Raw genomic sequence first — 16,376 nt, 5'->3', positions numbered from 1 at the left:
CTGGCTGTGCCAATTCAAGATGAGGCTAATGAGCCCTTCACTCTGTTTCAAGTTTCTCTTTCCTAACCTGAATGAGGCATTGGTGAGGAAAAGACTCCTCAAATTTTTGGCAGAGATATTTAAATAATAAAGCTTTGGTGCGGAGGCAGGTGGACCTAAATCTCGTCCGCCACATGTACGAATTACTTCCAGCAAGGATGGACCTTGGGTTACTCTGAGTCCAACCACATCATATCCTCTTTGCCCTAAGAAATTCTGAAAGAACTGGGTTCCAAATTTTCTAAGCTTTTTTTGATTCTTTATTTTTATTTCTTATAAAATGTGGAGTCTATAGAGTCTTTGTACCGTCTAGCCTCTATTTCACAAGCAAACTTACTTAGTATATACCCTAAAGAGTCATGTATCACCACTCCTACAATAATCTGCAGCATGCATCGAAAGCCAGAGCTTTCCAGGACCTTATTTTTCTGTTCTGAAAATTCTCAGCTCAGAATTCTCTGTTCTTCTGGTCTTTTCATATATAATATTTTCTTCATTCTTTTAATAATATTCTGTCTTCTCCTCTGGGCCCTCATTAAAGTCTTAATTTCCTGCTTTAAGTATAGAACCCCAAAGATGAAAGAACACTTTATAACCTTAATTGCACCGCTATTCCCAAGAGAGTTCTTAGTGATCTATGTGTACATCTCACGGATTCAGATTTACTTGTTGTAAAAGAAACACGCTACATTGCTGATCATGGTTGATAACTATTGAATCATTTTGCGGACAACGTAACCAAAAGAATACCTTCTAACGTAATTATTTGGACTTCTTTATTTGGACTTCTTATACATCTTCGTGTGAGGCATCGAACACCCATATCTCTATCTGCCAATGTCTCTAGCTTGGCTTTTTAAAATTAAAACCTTGTGATCAGTTCTGAATTTGTCTAGCAACTACAGCGTGTCGATATGAGTGTGTGTCAGGAAAGACTCCCTGGTTGTGACCATAAGAAAATGACCCTGAGCAGGTTAAACCTAAGATAATTTATTGGAAGATCTCCAGCGACTCTCAATCCACAGGAGAATGGACCACCAACTTAGAAATAAGGAGTACCAAGGCAGCTCTGGAGGCTGGTGAACCGGAAAAGGAGCCACAAAATTTGCCACCATAGGCAAAGTGGTCAAGGTAGCACTTTTGCTACATCTGGTCCAAGATGCAAGAATAATACCAGTAGCCAACATTCATCCACTACCATGCATTCACAACTGTTAGCTCGTTGGTCCTCTTCACGAACTGTTGAGTTCGGTGTTGTCATTCTCCTCAGTTATAACGGAGCCAACTCAGGGTACCTAAGCTACCTGTTTACTGCCACACACCTATTAAGTGATAGTCAGGATTCAAGTGGTATCAGTATGTCACTTCTTGTAAGAGAACTCTAAGAATTTTCAGTCCCTTTGATCTTCTCAAAATTCAAATCTAACGCCAAGGTCAGCAGATTAGCCTAGCTTGAGTTTTCTTTCCACTCTCTGGCCAGCAGAGGAAGAAACTCTAATTACAGTCTCACCAGCCTAATTCCAATGAGGAAGGGCTAATTTCTCATAATGAAATTAAGGCACTGCTCGAAAGAGGAAATGGATGTCTGTGAGCCAAAAATAAAAAGGTGTGCTATAAAAAGCCTGTCCTTCAGGCACTCCACTGAAATGAATACTTGAGGTTGTCTCCTTTATTTAATAATACCGGACTAGGTAAAGATACTAATTTATTTTACATTGCTACGTTTAGTTTGATGAGAAAAAGATGCATAGGTAGCTACATTTGGATTATAGACCGTCCTCCGCTTACGAAGGTTTGACTCTCAGGTTTTCAACTTTACAGTGGTGTGAAAGTGAGAGGCATTCGGTGAAAACTGTATGTTGGATTTTGGATTTAGATCTTTTTCCCAGGCGAGGGATGTGCAGGAGAATCCTCTCTCATGCTGCTGGGCAGGGGGAGGTAGCCACAGCTCCCAGTCAGCCAGTCCATCACCAGGCTCCCTACCATTCTGTACCCATACGCCCATTCTGGTTTCACTTTTAGTCCAGGCGTCAGTAAATTACATGGCTATTCAACACTTCATTATAAACTAGTCTTTGCATTAGATGATTTTGCCCCACCGTAGGCGCACGTAAGGGTTCTGCGCCTATTTAAGGCAGGCTAAGCTATGTGTATGTTAGGCGCGCTGGGTGCATTTTTGACTTCAGACACTTCCTACTGAAGGTAGGTTTATTAGCGCTCAACCCCATTGCAAGTCAAGGTGGATCCATACAGCAGGATAAAGAGACCTTGATTGAGACGGTTTTCACTCTGTAACTGTAAAATTGCTTATCTTCCAAATAAAATGATCACCGTTATAACCGAGGGAAGTGTCCGCCGCGTGGAGCAGCAAAGCTATTGACAAGGATTGTTTTAAGAACAGGAGGCCTTCCTCAAGGAGAGTCTAGAGGAGTTGTTTCTGAAAAGGAAAAAGAGTTACAAACTATCTTCTTTCTGCCACACAACACAGAGCGTCTTTCAAGGTCGCTATGAGTGCATGCATTTGAGATGCGATGGAATATGCAATTATTCATAAAACTAATTCATTGGCTGTGGGAAAAGAAACCTTGAAATAAATATATGCCTGGTGTTTTAAGGTAAGAACATTATTCAAATACGTGGATTATGCTGGCATTGTTTAACTAGGCTGAGGTTTCTTGCTTTTTTTGTTTGCTTCTTTAATGTGATTTGCTAATTTCATGCTTCCAGAATGTCAACAAGGGTAATAAAACAGCAATTTAAGGCCGCATTAAAAGCTGAACTAAATGGCACCATTCTACTGAAGACATTAAAACAAAATTACAGCATGTCCTCCTATCAGAAGGCATCTTTGTGGCTTTAATGCAGAATAGGGGGGGGAAAGAACTTTATTTCCCTCTCTCTTCTTCTACCCGAGGCAATCGTAGCTCTGTGGGACTAGATGTCCTGGACTGTTCTTGCCCAAATCATTCTTGTTGGGATGACTCAATTCTCTTTTCGCTTGCACATTCACTTTCTCCTTAGGGCAGTCCTTGTAGTATTTAAGGACAAATTATTTGTGTACAGAGACAGTGGAACCACATTCTCCACTTTCTTGATGGGATCTCACTGGAAGGAAGCTCACCTGGGCATTTCAGGATGATGAACTTATTTTGTCTCTATGCATCAGTGTATTTAGTGTTGCCAATGTTTAAGACATCGTAAGTGGGACTTTCCTTCCCACTCCCTCAAACCTGCACATACATGCCCTGCAGGCAAGGCAGCAACAATGCTCTCTGAAGTGCTCCCTCTTTCCTAATCAATTTCATGTAGCTTTCCCCATCAGTATGCACCATTAGTCAGTTTTTGTAGCATACTTTGTGAAAATTTGTAAGGTCGTCTTTACATCATCTTCCTCAAGTAGAGACAGAAGGGAAAAGCCGATGAAGGACACCAGAAACATGGGACTCGTATTCAGAAAAAGACTAAAGACACATCTAAAAGTAATTTCAAGTGTTTGTTAGTCTTGGTACTATTTAAAGCACTTTCCTACTCAGTGTCTTAGTGTAGCCACATGTTACATTGTTGCGGTAGGAAAAGAAGACGTTCCTTAACTTCACAGGAAAGAAGCTAAGAGTTTAAGTCAGGGGTTCAATGATGTGAGGTTTCTTCTAAAATAATGAATATAGCTGTAAAGCTTCAGGGAGAATTCTGTGTTTAGGAATTATGCAGAAAATTCAGGATTCTTCTTGGGCAAATCACTAATGCCAGCCTTAAATGATATTTTTATGAATGTGAGCTCTCAAGAATTTTTATGCGTCTCAGAAAATTTAAAAGACACGTAAGTCTTGCTCTCATATGCAAGGATAACACACATTAAATTTTGTTAGTTTTTAAGCTGTGTGATCTGTTGATCTTGACCACGTTTCATTACCATCCCAACCAAGGGCCACTCACTCTATTTTTGCTATAAATGTTTGAGATATGCTAACATATGATGCTATCACAGTAGTTTCATAATGACTGTCTTTCTAATAAAATTGGAGGTGTAGGAGTAACATGAGGCAAGATTTAATACTTTGGACAGAATTTTACCAAGTATTCTGGAAACAAGTAGATCTAGAAAGAAACAATTCACCATAGGAATTAATTCCTTACATCTCAAATGATCGTTCTTGCGTATAAGTGAAAGTAATTGAATGTCAAAGCAATCTAAATAAAATCCTAGTGATCTAAGAAAGCCAATGTGACATTTAAACAAGTAATTACAGTAAATACTGGATATTGGTTGCCTGCTATTGGCTGGCCATACTTCTAACCCATTCTAAAGCTTTCTTCCTGAAAAGTGAATTCAGTCATAATCACGGGCCTCTCTGCTGTTTCCCTCATCCTGACCGAGGGGAGATCAAGTGACATACCTGATCAGTAATTTGTGAAGTTCATGTTTGGCTCAGCTCTGCCCTTTATTTGGCTTGAGAGCAAGATTGGTCCTGAAAAGTGTGAGTTCCCTTTTGCTCCTTCCTGGGCTGAATGTTGCCCAGACCCTTAATGTTAACTGGTGCTCTGTTCCACCTCTGCCTATGCCTGGTGGATAAAATTTGCCCAATTCTGGAATTTACTTGGGAGACTCATTCGGCTGTCTCTCAAAGCCACCTTATCCCCATTGACGTTAAGGACATTTTGGCCTCCATATTTACTCTTTCTCTTCTCTCTCAAAGTGTTCAGAACCTGGTAGAGAATGGAGATGCTATTCACCGAGGGCCCCTTTGAAGACCTGAGGTTTGCAGCACTGAGGACAAAAGTGTCTTAATCCATTGAATCCACTCAATGGCCCTTAAAATGTCTCTTATTCTCAGTTTGCAAACGACAAAGCAGAAGCTCAATGATTAAAATACTCAATGCCATATTGTAAATGGTTAACAGGGATTTGAAGAAAATCTGCTTGTCTCTAAGTCCCATGTTCTTAACTTTCCAGTCTGCCTCCTAAGGTATTGTGATGAAAGATGATTGGCTCTTGGTCTTGTCCCCCTCATGAGTAACCGGAGTCAAGCAGGTATGAAGTTAATTGCCCAAGGTCATGCAACTCATCCCTGACTTCCTCAAGGCTTGCAACCGGGTTTCTGCACTTGCCTTCTTCCATAAATTTGTAATCAAGACGAGGAACTGAAGCAAAGCATCATTTTGTCAGGTGTGGCTAAAGTCTTTCATAAGAAATCTGATGCCACGTTTGCATTTGACCACAGGACATAGAAACTGCAGAAGCATAATTAAATATCTATTTTCAACTTGGGTTAAAACCAGAAAGAAAAAAACAACAACTGTTTTTGGTAGTAGAGGGCAGGGGAGAAGGAGGTTCAAAAAAAGAATAATTTTTTGTTGTTGCTAAGGTGGAAAGAATTATGCAAAATCATTTATCTGCAGAATATGAACATAAATTATTTTCTTATTGCTAATGGTAATACACAAGTCTATTCCGATGGTGTTATTGTTTCATTAAGAACAGATTTGATGGGGCGCCTGCGTGGCTCAGTCGGTCGGCATCCGACTTCCACTCAGGTCATGATCTCTTGCAGTCTATGGGTTTGAGTCCTGCATCAGGCTCTGTGCTGACAGCTCAGAGACTGCAGCCTGCTTTGGATTCTGTGTCTCCCTCTCTCTCTCTCTCTCTCTCTGCCCCTTCCCTGCTCATGCTCTCTCTCTCTCTCTCTCAAAAATAAACATTTAAAAAAATTTTAATAAAGAACAGATTCGATGATGAAATTGATGTTTTCTGACTTGACTTATAAGTCCAATCCCTGTATATCTATGACTGCTACAGGGGGTGATACAACTCAACAATTTAGTTAACCTGGTTTTTCTGATATAACACCTTACAATCCTTCACAACCCCTTGGGTGCACTGACAATTTCAATCTTATACTAAAGTATATGCACTTCAGTGCTCTCCTCCATACATACATTTACAAATAAGATAGAAATTATATAACTGGCATCATTCAAATATCTTCCATAAAATATTTTTCCATGTATATCAATTAGCTATTACTGCTAATTCTTGAAAACCTACTGGCTTAAATAAGCAGCTATCTGTTACTTCTCATGATCCTAGTGGCTAGGTGAATTGAACTGTTGTCTACAATCAACTGAGGGCTGGTTATAAGGTTTTGCTGATGATGTTTGTGTTCTCACACACGTCTCAGGCTTTGACTAAAATTTTTGCCTGTGTTCCGTATGTTTTTTCATTCTCCAGCAGGCTAGCCCAGCCTTGTCCCCAGGCTAGCTCAGATCTGTTCTAACAATTATTGCAGAGAAGCAAGAAAAAGAAATGTAAACGTGCAAGAGATTCTTCAAGCCTTGGTTTATATCAAGCCTCCAAATATTCTATTGGCCAATCAGGTAACATATTGAGCCAGAGTCAGACAGAGAGGACTACAGGGAAAAAATTACAGGGCAAAGGCTGTGGTTATAGGGAGGTCATTTTTTTTTTAAAGTTTATTTATTTAATTGAGAGAGAGAGAGCGAGTGCAAGTGAGGGAGGGACAGAGATGGGAGAGAGAACCTCAACGTGGGGCTCGAACTCACAAACTGTGAGATCTTGAGCTAAGCCAAAATCATGAGTCAGACACTTAACTGGCTGAGCCACCCAAGTGCCCCTGTAGGGAGGTCATTGATAGAACCCATCAATGCAATTATTGTGCAAGACGGTGTCAAATATCTGATGGGTTAATAAAAGTGTGTATTATATTGGCTAAATTCTGATGGTATTTATAAGCAATTTAATGCTGACCAGCAACTTATTGTTATTCTTATTACTGCACATATAACCGGCTTTAGCAGTTGGAATCATAAGTCACCTTGGTAGGTTAGATAACATCTGAGTGAAGAAAGAAGGGCGGGATCAACCCTAGGAGTACTTTTCGGTATGTGTGACTGTTTTCTAATAGCTATTTTCTTAATTTTTTTCCAGCTTCTTTATTGGGAGATACCTTACGTACAGAAACTGCACGTAACCAATGTATGCAATTTGGTGAGTCTAGGCAAACGTGCACACTCATGTTACCATTGTTGCAGCCCGGGTAAGAAAACATACTCGTCAGCGCTCAGATTTGTCCTGTGTTTCTTTGTGGCTTTTGTTGCCGGTATTGTTATTGTTTTTGCTATTTGTTGGTTTTTTTGTGTGGTAAAGACACCACTCTCCTCCTAATAAATGATTTCTTGGATACGGCACGCCAAAAGTACAGGCAACAAAAGCCAAACTACATAAGTGCGACTACAATCGACGAAAAAGCTTGTGGGCAACAAAGGCAACATACTTTCAAACCGTGTATCTGATAAGGGGTTAATTTCCAAAACGTATAAGTAATTCATAGCAATAATGGCAATAATAATAATAACCCAATTAAACAATGGACAAAGGACCTTTTGCCAAAGACATACAAATGGCCAGTCAGTATACAAAAAGATGCTCGACATCGATCATCAGGCAAATGCAAATCTAAACCACGCTGAAATATACCACCTCACACCTATGAAGGTGGCTATTACCAACAACAACACAAGTGTTGGCAAGGTTGTGGAGGGATTGAAAGCCTTGTGCACTGTTCGTGGGAATGTCAATTGCTACAGCAATGAAAGATAGTGAGGAGGTTCCTCAAAAAAAAAAAAAAATACAAGTATTATAATAATCCAGCAATCCCATTTCCAAAGGAACTGAAATCAGGATGTTGAAGAACTCCCAAGTTCACTGCACTATTTTTCACAATAGCCGCGATATCAAAACAACCCATATGTCCACTGACAACTGAATGGATGAAGAAAATGTGGCATATTCACACAGTGGAATATTATTCAGCCTTCAAAAGGAAGGAAATCCTATCATTTGTGACAAGCTGGATACCCCTGGGAGACACTAAGCTAAGTGAGATAAGACAGTCACAGAAGGACAAGTACTTCACTATTCCTCTATATAAGGCATCTGAAGTAGTTAAAGGTATAGAAATAGATAACTTAATGGTGGTTATTAGGGCATGGAGGAGGAGATACTGTCTAATGTGTAGATCTGTGGCACAGCACAGTGTCTATAGTTAACAATAAGGTATTGCGTACGTAAACATTTCTCTATTTTCTTGAATGAGTCAAATAATCATCTTTAACACCAGGACTGATAAATATCTTGAACAGTGATTTGAGGGCTTAGGGCTGTGTCTTCTGACTTTGGTGTTCCTTTCCAACTCTAAATTTTTTTTTTCCAACGTTTATTTATTTTTGGGACAGAGAGAGACAGAGCATGAACGGGGGAGGGGCAGAGAGAGAGGGAGACACAGAATTGGAAACAGGCTCCAGGCTCTGAGCCATCAGCCCAGAGCCCGACGCGGGGCTCGAACTCACGGACCACGAGATCGTGACCTGGCTGAAGTCGGACGCTTAACCGACTGCGCCACCCAGGCGCCCCTTTCCTTTCCAACTCTAAATCAGTATAACAAAGCTTTGCTTCTAGGCAAATTTCACTAAATGAACACCAGTTACAATTGAGGTGGATTGAACTCACTTTTGTTTGCATCTGATTCCTGATTATATCTTTCCAATCACTTAGTTACTTTAATCAATTATCTGTTGAAGCGACGTGGTTCTAGATGTAATATTAACAGTGAAATTAAATGAGAGAAAACATGTGGGATTTGGAGCATTAAGCACACAACTAATTCAATAATTTTGAATCCATTGACTTAGGTTTCACTTTATTATGAACATTCATATTGATATTGAAATTAAACAAGAATGCTAGTTTGTGGGTTGAGTGTATCAGCCTTTAACTTACTGTCACTCTTATTACTGGATGATTTATACTGGGAAAAGAAATGAGGTTGATAACATCATTCACATAGGCTAAACTTATAGACACAAACTATAATGCCTGAAACTGTCATCTGATTACATCTATATGGTAGGACTTGGGGGATATGTTGGATAGCACTGGAAAATATTGACCTTCTTGACTTTGTGATTGTGTTGCCTGTTAATACTAAAAATGTAAAGACCGTATGCAGCTATGGAAGACAAATCTTTTAGAAACTTGCCATGGGAAGAGCAAATAGTAACTGAATGCATAACAACATAAGACATGACATGTGGAATCATACAGACTTGAGTTAGAATCTTAGTTCTACATGTGTTAACTATGATTTACTAGATTTTTCTAAGCCTCAGTTTCCTATATGCAAAGCTGGGAATAATTATTGATTCTCCCAGCAATTCACTGGGAGAATCAAATGTGATAATGCATGTAAAATTCAAAGAGCGGTGTGCCTGTGTATTGTAAGTGCTTACTACATTATTCTTTAATAAAACTCATGGAGAATATAGAAAACATATACAAGTGATTATAATGGATACCTAAAAATTCATAAAAATGGTAGCTTAAATGGGTTTGTTTAGCGTATCGAATACTGCAGTAGTATGTTAAATGAGCACGTAAACTTAATTGAAATTTAATCTATTTAATTCAAAATTAAGCCTTCTTTGCAACTTGGCAGTTATCCCAGGAGAAGTGTGGAATTGCACAGGTTTGTGGTTTATGCTCACAAGGGCCCTGGATTCTGATATTTTTCTTGTGGAGCCAGCAACTAGGAGAAGAGTTTTCTATTTTGTGGTGGTTGCTAAAAACTGGTGTATAAAGTGCATCCCTTCTCATCTCAGTGGTTTGTGCATAATGAAAGCACATGAGTTCATCAAATATGTAATTTTTTAAATGTTTATTTACCTTTTGAGAGAGGGGGGTGGAGGGGCAGAGAGAGAGGGAGACACAGAATATGAAGCAGACTCCAGACTCCGAGCTGTCGGCACAGAGCCTGACGTGGAGCTTGAACTCACGGACTGCAAGATAATGACCTGAACTGAAGTCAGATGCTTAACTGACTGAGCCACCCAGGTGCCACCAAATATGTAAATTTAAACAATCCTAAAGATTCTAATTTAGGTTATGGCAGGGGACCAAGAAATGTGCATTTTTATAAGTGTCACAGATAACTCTGGTGTAGGGAGCTAGAAGCAATGCTTTGAGAACCACTGCAAAATGATCTGCTTTGAGTATCTTGAAAATAAAAGCCTGGAAGTCCAGGCTGGAGAGAGAGGAACATCAGGATTTGGAGAAGACAGAAGCTTGATTGAAATGGGGCTGATGTTAAGTCAATGTTTCCATCTTTGAAGGTGTTTGACAATCTATAGTCCCTTGATTGTGATGGGAAATGCATTGATGGTGAACTTGATCATCACTGAGTAAAGACAGGACATGTGAATGCTTGTGTGACCTAAGGTTAGGATCAATATCAGTTTATGGGGGGGGGTGGGTTTGGTAGATATATTGAAAATGAAAGAAACCATCTATGGAAGAATAACAAAATTAAATTTCCTGTTATGCCCATTAACAACACAAAGGGCTTCACTTAAGGATTTAAGAGTTTAAAATCCTTGGGGAATATTGAAATTTAAAAATCTAGAGCATTTTGTATAGATACAACAATTATCTTTTTTTAATGTTGATTGATTTATATTGAGAGAAAGAACATGTGTGCAAGCGGGGGGAGGGGGGCGGGGGGGGCAGAGGGAGAAGGAGAGAGAAACCCAACCAGGCTCCGTGCCATTAGAGTAGAGCCCATCAGAAGGCTCCATCTCAGTAACTGTGAGATCATGACATGAGCAGAAATCAAGAGTGGGAAGCCTAACGAGTTGACTGAACCATCCGGGTGCCCCTTGCACAATAATTACCCACTATACCACATGGAATCCATTTTAAAATTCCTTTTAAAAATGATTAAATCCCTATTATGTGACAGACCCTGGATATTTATCTATATACCAGATCCTAAAAGTAAAGCTCTGAGAGAATGATTTCTTTAGGAAATACATCCATTTCAATGCCCAGGTCAAAGCTCTCCTACACTGAAAACAAAACAAAACAAAAAATAATCAGTATTTTTTAAACAAGTGAAGTTAGTTTTTTCTCAATAAAATAAAAATGATAAATTACATTGAGAATAATTTTGACATAATATAGGAAAATTAGGAAAACCCTTGGATTCTTCTATGCCTTTGATATAAAATTTGTTTTATCAAAATAATCAATGGTAAGTGATATAGTATGATATTTTTCACATGAACATTTGTGAAAATGATTTGTACACTGAATGATAATATAAAAATGTAGATCATTATTACATGCTGTCCCCTGAATAACACAGTTCAGTACAGAAAATATGATGCATGTAAATCAAGGTAATTTAGACATACTGAATAAAGAATGATAGGAATTATTGTAAAAGAAACAAGCCTTATTAAATATTCACTACCTGTCAAACACTGTTCTATATACTTGTATTTCTTTCTTTTTCTGTCTTCCTTCCTTCCTTTTCTTTCTTTCTTTCTTTCTTTCTTTCTTTCTTTCTTTCACTCTTCCTTCTTTCATTTTTTTTTCTTTTCTTTTCCTTTCTTTTCTTTTTTTCTTTCTTTCTTTCTCTCTTTCTTTTTTCTCTCTCTTTTTTCTTTCTTTCTCTCTTTCTTTCTTTCTTTCTTTCTTTCTTTCTTTCTTTCTCTTTTTCTTTTTCTCTTTCTTTCTTTCTTTCTTCTCTTTTTTCTCTTTCTTTCTTTCTTTCTTTCTTTCTTTCTTTCTTTCTTTCCTTGTTTCTTTCTTTCTCCTTCGTAGGCTTCATGCCTAGTGCAGAGTGCAACATGACTTGAACTCCAGACCCAGAGATCAAGACCTGAGCTGAGATCAAGAGTCGGACACTTTACTGACTGAACCACTCAGGATCCCCTATTAACTTTAATTCTTAAGTCCTGCAAGGAAACTGTTTTGGGCCCCATTTTACAACCGGTAACGGAAACACAGAGATGTTAAGTAACTTGTCAAGGATAGTACAACTTGAAAATGGCAAAACCAATATTTAAACTTAGACATTGCTGCACTTTTTCATTAAAATTCTCATAAATCTCTCTAGCATATAATGTGTATTCAGTGTTTACTTCCAACTGCATACAGAAACAAATAAGTAGCTATGAAATGTGTGATGCTTTCTTTAAAAAGGATTTGGAACTGCTCATATATATTAATTATATTCTTCAACCTTGATCCCTTAACCAGCTCTACTCTTCCCCTTGCAACATTATCATGTCATTAATTCGTTTAGCAACCCCAACAGAATGAAAACATAAATTTCCTGTGGGCCCAACCTAAATTGTCAGATCGTTTTATTTATTTATTTATAATTTTTTTTCTTTAAATGTTTATTTTGAGACAGAGAGAGACAAAGCATGAACGGGGGAGGGGCAGAGAGAGAGGGAGACACAGAATCTGAAACGGGCTCCAGGCTCTGAGCTGTCAGCACAGAGCCCGACGTGGGGCTCGAACTCACGGACCGTGAGATTATGACCTGAAGTCGGACACTTAACTGACTGAGCCACCCAGGCGCCCCTGTCAGATCGTTTTTAGTACAGATGTCCAGAGAATGAAGTTTCTTGATGATCACAGAGCATGTGAAGTCTCAACATCAGTGTCTTTCTCAGCAAATCCTCTGTAATTGCACCATTATTTTAGCAACAGAGATTTCTTTCTTCCCATGGAAAGTTTACAATAACTTGTGCTTTGTAATTATATAGGATTTTTTATTATAAAAATAGTTCAGTGTCAGCTAGAAGTAAATTCTGTCACAGTTCTAGTAAAATGTGCTGCAAAGTTAATTTTAAAGTAACACTTAAACCATCCCAACTTTGCAGCATCTAATTTCAATAGTTACACTGTCTTCTTTAACAATATAACATAAAATAATATATGCTAATTTATTTAACAAATAAAAAACAAAAAGCCTGCTACATGACAGCCCCAGTACAATAGCACTCGTTAAGAAGCATGTTGGGGTAGCCTGTTAAAATATTTAAGTCCTTAATTACAAATCACTCCTCCTGGTTTTATGGTTGGTGTAAGTATCAAGCTAAACAGAGTGCTACGTAGCTACAAACAGATGGAATCAAATATAACTAAGAAAGTGGAGAAATAAAACAACTTCATTTTCCTTGCACATGTGGAAAATAGCATTAAAAATGCTGACCTAAGCACACTGTAGCTGAGGGAAGAACCTCCCCGATGAGACTAATTCAAGAAGTGAACATAGGCCAATAAAACCAAATTATGTGCCTTTTTCACATTTATGTTAATCTCTTATTTTCTTTTTATTTGTTATTTCCCGTACCTTTTAATCTTCATTTTGTTTGTTTTGTCTTAGACTTCAATTTGCAGTGTTATTTTCAACTTACCTATTATTTTAAGGTCAACGCAGACCATGTCCCCAACCCTGTTCCTTCCAGGTAGGTGCTTAGAACATGAAAAAAAAAATGGTACTGGGTGGTTACTATTATTTATTTATTCTTATTTAAAGTTTTTTTTTAATGTTTATTTTTACTCTCTGAGACAGAGAGAGACAGAGTGTGAGCAGGGGAGGGGCAGAAAGAGAGGGAGACACAGAATCTGAAGCAGGCTCCAGGCTCTGAGCTGTCAGCATAGAGCCTTGTAATGCCCGAAGTTCCGAAACCTCCCACAAAAGTCCACCAGAGTCTTAAGTCAAAGCCAAGCGGCAAGGGTCGTTTATTGCAGGTTCGAACCTGGTCCCCTGCGCACTCGTCGCCTGTGACGCAAGAGGCCACGATCAGGGTTGGTACAGCGTTTTTATAGACAGAGACAAATAGCACAGGGGAGGTTTCAAATTATGAGGGGCCTGATTAGTTGATTTTAAAGTAAGGACATTTGTTGTTCTCTGATTGGGCGTCCTTTGTCTGTCCTTTGGCGGGAAGGCTTTGTCCGTTACTTGTGGGCGGGAGGAAAAAAGGGGGAAGGGAGTAGTTGAGGAATGTGTTAAGCAAGCAGGTTTACAGAAGTGAGAAATGCCGGTTAGTTTATGTACAATCACTCATTCCATTACATATCAGACTACATTTAGGAAGGTTTACAACCCATTCTACTACACAGCGGGTTACATTCAGGAAAGGCCTCACAATGCTCGTAGCAAACAGCAAGCAAAACAGACTTCTCAGCAATTGTATTTCTTATCAAAGATCCATAATAAGCAGAAAAGAGAACTTTAGCTTTAAACTAAGGCAGGGCTGTCATTTGGATTTAAAGCTGTTCTTTTCAGCCCGACGTGGGGCTCGAACCCACGGACCTCGAAGTCATGACCAGAGCTAAAGTCAGATGCTCAACCGACTGAGCCACCCAGGCGCACCTCTTATTTAAATTTTTATTAAAAAGCGGGTATGAATAAAAAGCATGTGTCAAGTCCTAAAAGAAACATTACACCAAAGCTTGCACATCTCACTCATAGTTTATCATAGAAAGATAAACTGGCAAAAAAAAAAATCAAATTTTTTTCTGCTGTGACAACATTCAGTACTCAAAAGCAAGAAGCCAGAGAAAGAACGACCCACACACACCACAGATGGTGAGAAGATTTACAAGAGAGGAGGCTGAAAAATTATTTGAGAGAAAATGTAGCACAACTAGGGTAAATAACTGAGGTTCAAATGATGCTATCCTGACTCTGCCTACAGTTTACATGATTATATTTAGATCTTAACATGATAACTAATGTTTATCTACAATCGTGGGAAAGAAAAAAAATCAATCTTTTGGCATGTTCAAATTAAGTCATCCCTTGCTTTCTTAAAAATAAAATAAAAATTTTCCATAAATAAAAATGGTAGCCTTAAAAGGGTTGAGAAACTTAATTCTGCAAAAATATTCATTTCTTGTTGGTGCTGGATTTAAGAAAATTTGTGCTGTATGATTTGGCTGTTATCTTTAGGGGAGAGAAGAGTGAGCAAAGAATTTGGGTAGGTAAGGCAGGAGAAACTGAACTGAGATTCGCCATCCAAGGTAGCAGAGAACTCTTTTTGTCCCCTTTCAGAGGGTGTATTGGAAATATACAAGTGTGTGGGAAGGTATGAGGAGGGAGAAATAGCCACCGAGCATAAAGTAGGGACCAGCAGAAGGCAGGAGGAAAGCTGTCACCAGGAAACAGATCAGCCTGCCCCTGAGTTAATGCCAATCATTTACCGTCTTGGCCTCAGATAAATTCAACAAGGGTATCAGATGACCTAAGAGGTCTCTACCAGCTGCCAAATTGGAGGAATTGGTGTCAAAGGGAAAATTCATGCTTCTAGATAGACCCATGACTTCTGATTGGATAGAAAGTTGCTGGTCTTGGCTCTCTTTCTTTCTTTTTTTTAAATTAATTTTAAAAAATGTATTTATTGTTGAGAGACACAGAGAGGCACAAGCAGGGGAGGGGCAGAGAGAGAGGGAGGCACAGAATCCGAAGCAGTTTCCAAGCTCTGAGCTGTCAGCACAGAGCCTGACAGGGGGCTGGAACCCATGAACCTAGAAATCATGACCTGAGCCAAAGTTGGATGCTTAAAGGACTGAGGCACCCAGGCGCCCCAGGTCTTGGCTTTCTTTGTTAATTTCTGTCCATTCTGTTTGGAAGCTGCTTAGATTCCTTGCATCCCCAAATAACAATGGCTTTTATTCTCATTCTTCCCCAAACATCCCTTGGGGTAATTGCTTTTCTTCTGAGAAGAGAGAACTAGTCATTCTCTGATTAGGTGCATAAAATCATTGTTTATTCTGGCAAGGTGTTTTGTAGGCTCATAGAATGATAAAGTGGCAGGAAATCAGAATTACATAAGTCAGTTTCCTTAGTCCACAGCCAAAAAAAAATAAAATGCCCAGAGACATTATGGAACCAACTCAGAGCCACACAGTCTTTACCAATAGATCTAGGAAGATTCCACATTGTTTAGCTTACAAAACATTAACTCTCCTCTTCACCACTATGTGGTTAATTTCTTATCACAAATTATATTCTAGTCTCCCTTGTTTCTCAAATATCATATTAAAATTTGGGAGCCTCTTTAATGCTTCCGCTTTTTAAAGCATTTTGTTTATTGATATTGGCTTTGAGAAAAATAGGCTTAATGAGTATTTCATGAATCTAATTTTTGGTCAACCCCAAGTACTTTCTATTTGTCAATTTCTCATTTTCCTCTTTGCTCTCAAGCTTATAACTCCACCCTTTATCTTCCCTGAACTGCAATTGGTATTTATTAACCTCCATCCCTGTGCAATATGACTCTGCTGAATGTTGACTCTAACTGACTTGGAACAGGGGTGGGGGGTGGGGGTGGAGAGTGCAGTGTTGGTTGCCACTTGATATCAGGTGCAGATTTAGAATTTAGCATTCTTTTGTATTCTGCAAAGACTTAATTCACACTTCTATTTTTTGTTCCTGAAAGGAAGATAGAACACCATACAGTGAATT

At 38.8% G+C, this 16,376-nt stretch overlaps 1 long non-coding RNA gene across 1 annotated transcript; it reads left to right on the top strand.

Annotated features, from left to right (window-relative positions):
* Nucleotides 1-2,519: 2,519 nt before the first annotated feature.
* On the top strand, nt 2,520-9,827 carry LOC123386355. Its single transcript, XR_006600142.1, has 3 exons — nt 2,520-2,654; nt 4,991-5,203; nt 6,983-9,827. It is a non-coding gene; the product is annotated as an uncharacterized LOC123386355 (long non-coding RNA).
* The last annotated feature ends 6,549 nt before the right edge of the window (nt 9,828-16,376 follow it).

Source organism: Felis catus, chromosome B3, assembly GCF_018350175.1.
Source record: "Felis catus isolate Fca126 chromosome B3, F.catus_Fca126_mat1.0, whole genome shotgun sequence".
NCBI lineage: Eukaryota > Metazoa > Chordata > Mammalia > Carnivora > Felidae > Felis > Felis catus.
Note: the sequence above shows the minus strand (reverse complement) of the source record. Positions and strands in the feature narration are given on the sequence as shown.